At 36.6% G+C, this 11,245-nt stretch overlaps 1 long non-coding RNA gene across 1 annotated transcript; it reads right to left on the bottom strand.

Moving 5' to 3' along the window:
- Positions 1–6,513: 6,513 nt before the first annotated feature.
- On the bottom strand, positions 6,514–8,214 carry LOC133804194 (uncharacterized). The gene is made up of 2 exons (XR_009878350.1): positions 8,185–8,214; positions 6,514–6,736 (listed from the first exon to the last, which is right to left on the bottom strand). It is a non-coding gene; the product is annotated as an uncharacterized LOC133804194 (long non-coding RNA).
- Between the last annotated feature and the right edge of the window lie 3,031 nt (positions 8,215–11,245).

The raw sequence follows: 11,245 nt of genomic DNA, 5'->3' as shown, positions 1-11,245 counted from the left end.
TTATTTGAAGTAAACTGATTTTGGAATTCACCTTCGAAGTATCTTCCAATCTCTGATCTTGGGTTTAGCCAATCCCATTGGAGTCCTTGATAGTCTAGATGTAATTTCTCTTTCTACGAAATACCATGGACGCGTGAAAAAACCTTGAGTTTCAATCTTCATGCTTAAGCCTAAGCTCCCTAGACTTTTGCCTCCATATATTTTCCAGGTGTTTCCATAGATCTGTTTTTTCATGTTGTAACCTCCTATTTTCCTGAAGAGAGTCGCCTGTCACCACTCCATTTTGGATCACTGTCAACCACTCCTTTAGGTTACTAACGTCTCTGTCGACACTGCCAAAAGCTTGTTTGCTCTAGGCTCTCAACACTAGTTTAGTCTCTTTCATTCGTTTGACTAACTGGAATTTGTTTTTCCTGAGGCATTTGGATCCTAAACCTTTCACACTACTTCCTGACATCAATTGTTATCAAACAATGCTTCAAAATGCCTAAAGGGTGAACCTCCACGTTCAATCTCTAGAAGAGTGTCAAACAATAATGGACCATGGTCTGAGCTGATAATAGGGAGATTAATTAATTACGCCTACTTTTGGGAAGTTTAAGCACCATAAGTGAGAACAAATACTTCTTTCTAGTTTTTCTTTGACAAAACTATTAGCTCCCCTATTGTTTTGCCAAGTGCACAAACCTCCTACGCTATTGATGTCGACCCCTTGTTTTAAACACGAAGTCCTTGAGTAAAAATATATGCCTGGTAGGATGGGATAAATTACTAGCTGTTTGTTCTTTATTACATGTAAATGAGTGCAACAAAGTATATACATCTCATGCAAAAATATTAATAAAAAATATATATATTTTTAAATAAGAACTATTTAATTCTAGCAACCATAACTAGATGATACATTTTTCATATATGTATATCTATTAAAAATTACATAAAACATATAAACAACTTTATACCCCTTGTAGTGCAGATCTAGGTCTAGAACTCCTTGTTCTTGATAGTTTGTTTCCTGACCACTTGTCTTCTAAGCTATGTCTTGCGCAATACAAAAAGGATGTATGGTCTCCATGTTCAATGGTGAATTTTCTAATACACAATTTGGAGTCTCAACATATGAGAGTGTGTATGCTATTGGGTGTTGTAGAAATCAACACACAAAGCTTACTCTTTCAGTTGCTTTGGGCGTGAGCTATAGGGAGAGAAAAGAAACTTTTTATTTCAATTTTGTAGACACGAAAAACATTCAACCTAAGCCTCCTCACATAAGGTCATATCTATTGAAACCTTGGATGTAAAGAGAGGAGCTAAACCTAGATCTCTTTTCGACTAGGCTTGCCCGCTCATCACACCCTAGTGGACTGTGTAGGCGCCCAACATGTGTTTCCCAAAACATATGATTCTAGTTTAGGTTTTTAACTATACCACTCTATTTCTCAAATAATAATTTGAAATAATACTTTTATTATTTCTTAAATTCACCAAATACTTTTATTAATGTAGTTTTTTGCCAACAATGAATTAAGAAATTCGAGGATGAAACTAGGCTTTAGGTTTCGGGTAGCGAGAACACGAACCTAAGGGCTCGAGAAGGGTTCTAGTACCCTGTTTAATAGAATTCGAGGTCCCGAAGGTTAGGACTCAGTTCAGAAGTCTTTATTTACTCGATATTGATAGATATCATTTATTATGGTTGTGACTAGAGTACCGTTAGGGCTTGGGTCAGGATCGTGCTCGAGGGTCATTGTTAATTAGCTCGTGCTTGGATCAAAGGTAAGATAACTGCACCCAATACGTGATATATATGATTAGGGCTTGGCCCGATTGTTAAATATAGATATGATTAAGGGTCGGTCCCTTACGAATGAGCATGATTATGATTATGCATGTGATTGCTTGATTAAGCATGCTTGAATGATCTATATCTAGATAATTGTTAAATGATGCATGCTTGTGTTGTATTATCTGATTTAAAAGCATTGACTTATAAGTCAAGGGCGGTAATAGCGTGTTGAGCGCTGGTCGATATGGTTAGGCATAATCAAGAGCGTGATATACGCTTGACCAACCCTATGGTTGTTGGAAAATTAAAGCGCCAGGTACGTTGTGCCAGCTCTAAGGCTGGTTATACATAGAATAGGGTACTGGGCTTCGGAGTGACTCTATAGTCCCATATCCTAGGGCAACGAGCTCCGGTATAACTTATTAGTCATTTATTTAGGGCAGCGGCCCCGGGGTGACTCTATGGTCATTTATTTAGGGCAACAGGCCCCAGTGTGACACTATAGTCACTTATCTGAATATAATGCATGCATGAGTAGGGTTATTACTGCTAGACAGGCTTATTGTGATCATGTGATATGTTATTAACTACTTATGAGCAGGTTTAAGTTTTATTGCTAAGCCTTGGCTCACGGGTGCTTTGTGGTGTAGGTAAGGGGAAAGGGAAGCTTGACCAGCCATGAGTTAGAGAGTTTCGGTGGCGACGTGTAGATATGCGGCTGCTTGACCACCACAGCCTGGGTTTCTCAAAGGAACTAGGGTCAAACCTTATTTTTCCGCTTATGTCTGTTGGTTCTAACTTTTGATTTGTAATTAGCATTTTAAACGTTATTTTGGGATCCCATGTATGAACGTAAACATTTTAATAAAATGGTTATTCCTTTTGAGCAAAAATTTTAACCCTAAACCGTTAGACACCTTTAGTTACACGTTTATCGCCATGAGACTCGTTTAGAGAGTCTAATACTATTTAAAACACAAAGTGCAATGGTCCTAGCTATCCAGGATGTTACAACTTGGTATTAGAGCGTGCCAAGGTTAAGGGTTCCTGAAGACTGGCTGGGCATGTACACTTTCCATTAAAGACAAACTCGACTTAGGGTTTTGTAACTATTTATGTGGTTATGTGTTTAACTACTTGAATATGATATAAATGCCTTATGTGCCTGACTTATTAGGGAGCATGAGATATTCTGATAGGGTCTTGCCCGTGAATGTTGTATGATTATTAAAGACATGCTTATTAGCTCTGATATTTCTTGTGAACGTTAAAGAAATGCTTATTAGCACTGTTATATGTATATGTAGGCCAGGAAATGCTTATTAGCACTGTTAATACTGGTAAATGTTATGGAAATGCTTATTAGCATCCTTATTTGTTTATAAATGCTTATTAAAAGCGTTATTTGCTCATAAATGTCAGGAAGCGCTTATTATCTCCATGTTTGAGTGTGAATATGAAGCGACATGCTTATCAACATGATTGTTGAATGTTAATGCTTGTTTGTTCGGTCTTGGACCGTAGGGTGGCAAGATGTATTGTTATTACTACTTAACTGGCCGAATTGACTATTCCAACAAGGTATAAGCTTTGAAGTATGCTTCCAGAAAGTTAGATCTGCATGTTGGCCAATGAATACAGGCCGAGAATGATAATTAGGGTCAGACCCCTCTGCGAGCTCCTGTGAACTGGCAGCAAGTGCTTGCTAATATGCAAGCCATATTACAGACCCAGGAAGAAGAGATTTGCCTCCTGAGACAACAACAGGTTCCTGCAAGGAATGTTCAGTTAGAGGTGCCACCTGTGTTGGTGCTGGCAGTAGTACAACCGTCAGAGGCTGGAAACAGATGGGAACCTCTCTATGAAAGGATAAGAAAGCAACACCCTCTAGTAGTTTTGAGGGAAGGGTAGATCCGGCCAAGGCCGAACAGTGAATGAGTATGGTTACCGCTATCCTGGATTTCATGAGGGTAGTGGGTACTGAGAGGGTGGCCTGTGCCACATAAATGTTTCAGAAGGATGTTCGAATTTGGTGGGAAGTGATATCCTAGGCCAGGAATGTAAATACCATGGATTGGGAGGAGTTCAGAATGGTATTCAATGAAAAGTATTACAATGATGCTTTTAGGGCTGCAAAGGCAAAGGAATTCAATAAGCTGCTATAGGGAAACATGTCAGTGACAGAGTATGCACTAAGATTTGATAGATTAGCCAAGTTTGTTGCAGACTTGGTGCCCACTAATGTGACAAGGAAGGAAAGGTTCCTTCAGGGGCTACATCCTATGATAGCCTGGGATGGTTGCATTACCACTGTGCCTTGAGTGACAACATATGTACAAATGGTAGAGAAAACCCTTCCTGCAGAGGGTGCAGAGAAGAAAATCTGGCTTGAGAACGCGACCAGGAGAGATACCAGGAGGATGGGACCTCCATTTATGGGTTTAGGCAGGGGTGGAGGCCTTAGTGACCAGAAAAGGAAGGCTCCGGATTCCTTTTCAGCTCCAGGCCCTGACAAGAGGCCACATGGAATACAGATAGGTCACCAAAGCAGAAATGAGGGCTGGAGGACTTACCCAGAGTGCGCTAGATGTAAGAGGTGTCATGTTGGTGAGTGTCCGGCAAAGGCCTGCTTTTGATGCAGGATAGTGGGACACTTAAAGAAAGATTGTTCGATAGCAAGAAAGGAAGAACCAAGGAAAGCAGAAAGCTCGACTCCAGCTCGAGTGTTTGCATTGATGCAGGCAAAGGCTGAGGCTAGTCTCTCACTAGTCATATGTCAACTTTCTAATGTTGGAACCTCTTATATTGTTTTGATTGATTTTGGTGCTACACACTCTTTTATTTCTAGTAGGATAATTGATAGACTGTGTAGGCCATGTTTTTATTATGTGGTGGGGTTCGGAACCTTACTGCCCACTGTGGAGTTAGTAGTTTCTAGAAGATGGATTAGATCATTGCTAGTGACAATGGATGGTGGGGAATTGTCAGTTGACTTGATAGATTTAGTTAGGAATGAGTTTGACATGATTTTGGGCATGGATTGGTTAGTAAAATATGGGGCAACCATAAACTGCAAAAAGAAGATGGTAACCTTTGAGCCTGAGGGTAAGGATCCATTTGTATTCTTTGGCTAGAGACCTATTGCGAGGTGGTTGCATAGGATTCCTAGCAAGTGCAGTAGATATCACTTAGGTTGTGCCCATGGGACTAGAAGTGCTAGATTAGTCTTTGAGTTCCTGGATGTGTTTCTAGAGGATTTACCAGGGTTTCCGCCACATAAGGAGATAGAGTTTATTATTGAATTAGGACTAGAGACAGAGCCAGTGTCTAGGGTAGTGTACCAAATGGCCCCAACTGAGTTAGAGGGACTAAAGGTATAGTTACAGGAGATGTTATCCTTGGGTTTTATTAGACTTAGTTTCTCTTCATGGTGTGCACCAGTCCTATTTGTAAAAAAGAAGGACGATTTTTTGAGCATGTGCATTGACTACAGGGAACTTAACAAGTTAACCATTAAGAATCAGTATCCTCTGCCAAGGATAGATGACCTGTTTGATCAGTTGTAGGGTAAGACGGTATTCTCAGAGATAGATCTTCGATTTGGTTATCACCAGTTGAGGATCAAGGAGGAAGATATATCGTAGATGACTTTTCGCACCAAATAAAGGCATTATGAGTTCTTAGTCATGTCATTTGGTTTGACTAATGCCTCAGCAGCTTTATGGATATGATGAACATGGTGTTCAAAGATTATCTGGATCGGTTTGTGATCGTCTTCATTGCCGATATTCTGGTTTATTCTCAGTTGGAGGCAGAACATGAGCAGCATCTCAGGTTGGTTCTACAGAGGCTGAGGGAACACAGACTGTATGCGAAGTTCAAGAAGTGTGAGTTCTAGCTACCACAAGTGACTTTCCTTGGTCACATTGTCATTAAAGATGGGATCAAGGTGGACCCAGCTAAGATTGAGGCAGTCAGAGATTGGCCAAGGCTAAGGAATGCCTCAGAGATCAGGAGATTACTTGGATTGGCAGGTTATTACAGGCATTTTGTGGAAGGGTTCTCAAGGATTGCTACCCCACTAACAGAACTGACACGCAGTACAAGAAAAAATGATTTTAATAACACCAAAAATGTGTTATCAAAACATACCATAACACTTTTTGATGTGTTAAGACCAACTATGTTAGCGTAGGTCAGGGTACTTTACATAACACTTTATCATTGTTATACAGATGTGTTATTATACTGTCAACGATAAAACACTTTATGTGTTATTTTAATAAATAGATAAGTGTTTAATTATATTATTTATAGTCGATTATATAACACATTTCAATACTTATAAATTTGTGTTATACCACACTTTAGTATAACACATTTTTTGTGTTATACTACACTTTAGTATAACACATTTTTTGTGTTATATAATGAAGTTTGCGTAACAAAATTCTTTACTTATAAAAAGTGTTATTGTAATAGATATTATAACACATTTTTCGTATTATTTTAATATTTAGATAAGTTTAAATTCTCATTATATATTCATTTATATAACACTAATTTATTCTATTATATTTTTATTTTTTATTTATATAATTAAAATTAACTTTCTAATATATACTAGCATCATCAAACGAACTTGATTTTCAAATAACAAAAAGTAGAAACATTCAAAATTGTATTAACAATCCACAAATTAGTTTAAGACATTCAACACTGTCATCAACAACAAAATGTTCTTTAAGTATTCAAGTAGTCTTAAATATTCAACATATTCAAAAGTTACTACTTTCAGCACAAAATATTGAAGAGTTTAATTTTTTACATAATAACACGTCAAAATTTGAGTAGTTGCACACTCCTACAGTACTATTTGATAGGAAAAAAACATGCAATTGAAGTTGCTTCATTGTACCAGCCACAATGATCTGATCTTCACTTCCAATTCTAGTAAAATCAACACACTCCGTGTCTTCATTGTAGACTGCAACGCAACATAATACAACAACATTCAATGTTAAATTGATAAACTAAGTTTGATTTAGTTCTTTAAAATTCAAAGTTAAGACATGAGTGAGTCATAGAGTAAAGAGCAGGTTAATTGCTAAGACAATTGCTGATACGCAATTGCTGAACCAGCTGTAACATACACAACACAAAGTTCGTACACACAAAGAAGAGCAACAGCTAAAAGTAAAAGGACAGCAACAGCTCTTGTAGAAGTAAAATTCAGTGAAATGTGAGTGAAACTTTCTGAAGTCAGACGGCCAGACATAAAAATAATATAATTCATCAAAAGCTTCATCACAATAATGTAACAGAGCTTTAACAGGGCCAATTAACCATTTAATATAATTTCCATCTGAATGGACCAGACACTGTTAACACATCACATTGATTAACCTTCATAGAGCATATCTCATTATTTAGCAATAATACCTCATATTATAACATTTCACTACACTTTTCCTCCAGAAGACCAACAGAGAACATTTTCCCTGCTTACATATTTGTACTCACATTGCTTACCTTTTAAGAGTGGTGCATTTCTAGATATTTTTAATCACTCAAAAGAAGTGGTATAAGCATAAAATAGTTCCCCTCAGTACTATTAAATGCTCTAAATGAGCTCTAAAAGCCTTTTAAACTCAGTACAAAGAAAGCAGAACCAAAGTCAAAATCAAACTAAGAATAATCAAAAGCTAGATACTAAAAATCAAACACAAAATAAGACAAAAAAATCTTTCAGATCAAACCACTATATCCACACAAACATATAGAAAAACATAAACAAAATAAAAGAGAGAATTGGTAACTAACAGCTAGCTGGGCATAGCTGTGATTAAATTAGCTTTTAGCCAACTAGTACAAGCCATCCCTTAGGTGCCTAAACTCACAACCAGTTAAGTCTATGAATCTCACAGTGTCTATACATGCAATTTTTTCCATGAAATACTCCCAAACAGACGAGACAACAACAAGCTAATAACAATATACATACCAAATGTGTCATTAAATAGAAATTCTTATTTCTACAAAGTAATCGGACTATAGACAATCAATAGGCACAAAGATGTACATATATATTTATAGAAGCTAAACCCACAAAGGATAAGAAATGAAATTAAAAGCAAGAGAACAAGCGTAATTAAATTATAGCCCCTGCCAACTGTCTCAATTCATTTAGCATCAATTCAAGAATATGCACAACCCCTTCGATATAAATATATGTATTATCTCTCTCAAATCTCATTTTCTCTCTGTATTATCTCAATCAGAAACAAATATATGTATATAAATATATATTGATTAAATTCAAAATACTTTCTCGATATTAATTTGAAATCTGAAAGGAAAAAAAAACTACACAAGAGACTAACTACTTCATGAGTTACCTGGGTCTTGCTTTAGCTATGAGAGAGAGAGAGAGAGAGTTGATTTCAGAGCAGCCATGATGGAGAGAGTTGATAGACTCTGTGAGAGAGAGAGTGAGTGCAAAATATTTTCTCTACTTTTGTACAATCAACAATTATACAAAAACAGAGGAGCAACTAATATGAATGTTTCATGATGTTAGTTGATTATATATGAAAATATTTCTATCAAGATAAGATATACATAAAGGAAATGACCAAGAGACTACCTGGCCAAGCAAATGTTAAGAATCCAGTACTCAAGACTATGAATCTGACATTTTTGACTACTTATTTCATCAACAAGTATAGTGATTTAACTTATAAGAAGAAATGGGTTTGCAAAAATTAGACAAGTCTAGCATTAAATCTCAAAAATACTTCATAAGGTCGTACATTCAGATAAGATCTACTTAATCTTGTGGTGAGCTCTATATTTAAGTGTACACATCTAAGACTAATTCAATAAAACAAGCAATAACTTTAGACAACACAAATCAACTTAATCGAAAAAGTAAGAGGAACCAGAATAGTATTAAAGAAATACAAAAGTCATCCAAAATAGTAATGTGCTTACTTAAATAATGTTTATTTTTGATAGTCATGGTTAGTGTTGTTTAATGATCTTGGTTCAACTCTTCATAACATAGTACATAGCGAGCTCGCTGAGAATAGTACACAGTGGACACTTGGCCCAAATTATCTTGGGCCACTAGCCCAACTCAAGCACAAAATTTGAGAATATTAAATTTAAGAAACAAGCCATAAAATGAAACGCAAAAGCTAAAAATCAAGTATTTAAGCATGATGAATATAGTGTTTGCAGCAAGAGAATTCAAGGAAAAGCTACTTAAATATTTTATCTAATGAATCTTGATTATCTTTGCTACGGATGAGTGACTAGCATGGATAGAAAGAATAAAAACGAACCCTTCCAGTGGATTCGGCTGGGGAGGGTGGTGTGCCAAGCAAATCAGTAATGAGATCCAATTGGTGTATCACATTTTCCCAACAAAACAGTGGTTTTCCTATAAGCATTTAAGCAAATACATCCTATGCTCCAAATATCTATTGCAGTAGTGTACTGAAGACAAAAAGTAGAGGTCTTAGACTCTTAGTATTAGAAAAAAGTACTAAGCAACCATACACTTTATTTTTTTATTTTTTTTTAAATCTGAACACTGAAAAATGATCTTCATTATGAACAATCATTATTCAAGACAATAATTAGAAAACAAACCAGCAAAATAAAAAAACAGCAAGCAAACAAATTCTGTAGTCTGAGAGCATAGCATTAACTAAAATAACTATACAACCTGAAAACCAAACATGTACTAGATCAGAAAACAGGACAACCCTCCATAACAACCTGAAAATGTTGAAGGATGGCCAGTTGAGTCAAAGTGCAGAATTATTAACACATATTAGTTTATATTAATAAGAAGATTAATAAAATATGTATGAGTATAAATATACAAAGGACTCACCATGGCTTCAAGAGAATTTCTGTTGGTTTCACCTGAAAAGCTCATAGTATCACCATCAAGAATAGTTGGTAATATTAGTAGCTTATTTTTATTGTTATATCTATCAATATGCTGATATGTATATACACATAGACTCTTGGTATTGGGATTCATAATAAGTTTAGGCAACTCAAGACTCTAAATCTTGAAACAAAAGGTATAATAGTGAAAGTAGGAAGTAAAAAAAAGTGGCAAAAACCTCTGAGGTCTGGGAATCGACTCTTCTTGGCAGCTGATGAGACATATGAGGTAATACTACCCACACTACTAGAAGAAGAATCAAGTCCTGCATTTATTTACTGGAAAACTAATTAACACCTGACCTACCTAGATATATAATCATCTATATATAAGAAATTGTTATAAACTCAGATTTGTTCTTACAATCGATGGCCCTTTAAAGGGAGAACTCGGGGAGAGTAAACTACAATAGGTGGTGAAAGAAGAACCTTCAAAGAAATAAAGAAAAGGGAGCAAAAAGAAATAAGAAAGAAAAGTAACCAACAGACGCTCCCACAAATGGTTTCTCTGAAACGACAGACATATCAGCATGTTTAGCAAAATCTAATTTATGCAATATCCTTGCAAAACCCAACAAACAAAAATAGATGACAAAACTAGTTTTTACCTCCAAACCATCTGACAATGAATGCTGCAAAGCCAAAAGGAAAGCAAGGAAACAAACAAAGAATGTCTGAGTCCTTGTCAAATAGAAATTGTCTGATGCCCACTGGTGGATAGCACCAATTGCTAGTACAATCATCAGAAGAACCAAAAGAAATGCCACACCAATCTGTTGCAAAATAAAAAAAGACATGTTTAAAAAGGTAAACACCAGAAACCAAGGAAAATATGGAGGGTCTGTAAGTTATTTCTCAACATCCAAGGTTTAACTACTACTGTAACAACCAATATTGCACCAAGCAGAAGAAGAAGAAGACTGTACGCCCTAATTTTCCACGAGCTATTAGCGAGCTGAGAAATAGCATAATTATATCAGTCACGTGGCCAGAGCTGCTGTTGTCAGGTCCTACCTCTTTAGCTCGAGGTAACCAAAGGTTTACCTCGAGATTATTTAAGGGCCGAGTCAGGAATATGAAGACCGAAGGTCAAGAAGGCATCCAGCTCGAGGCACGAGATGGAGTTGGAAGCTGTGACCCTTTATAAAGTCAACCACGCAATGTAAACGTGCATATATCAGACATCACGTGTCTGATATATCCCTGAATTCTCGGACACACAGCATGAACGTGCGTGTTCAGGCACCCACGACTGGGTTAGGCCGTGCGGCCCATTATCCCCCTTACCTATTGATTAGACCACACTTCATTTGTCAATATTTTGGAATTAATCATGAAGGTCACAGAAGTGACATGATGGGTAAGAAGGCCACGGGATGGCCCCCCTTAATAACTCCTAGGTGCCCTCTCCTATAAATATGGAGAGCCTGGGAGTTGCAAGGGGTTGGATTCAATTGTATAACGAAATACCTTGTAAGAAATACCAAAAATATAGCA

This window comes from Humulus lupulus, chromosome X (genome assembly GCF_963169125.1).
Source record: "Humulus lupulus chromosome X, drHumLupu1.1, whole genome shotgun sequence".
Lineage (NCBI taxonomy): Eukaryota > Viridiplantae > Streptophyta > Magnoliopsida > Rosales > Cannabaceae > Humulus > Humulus lupulus.
This window is presented reverse-complemented; position numbering and strand designations above follow the sequence as displayed.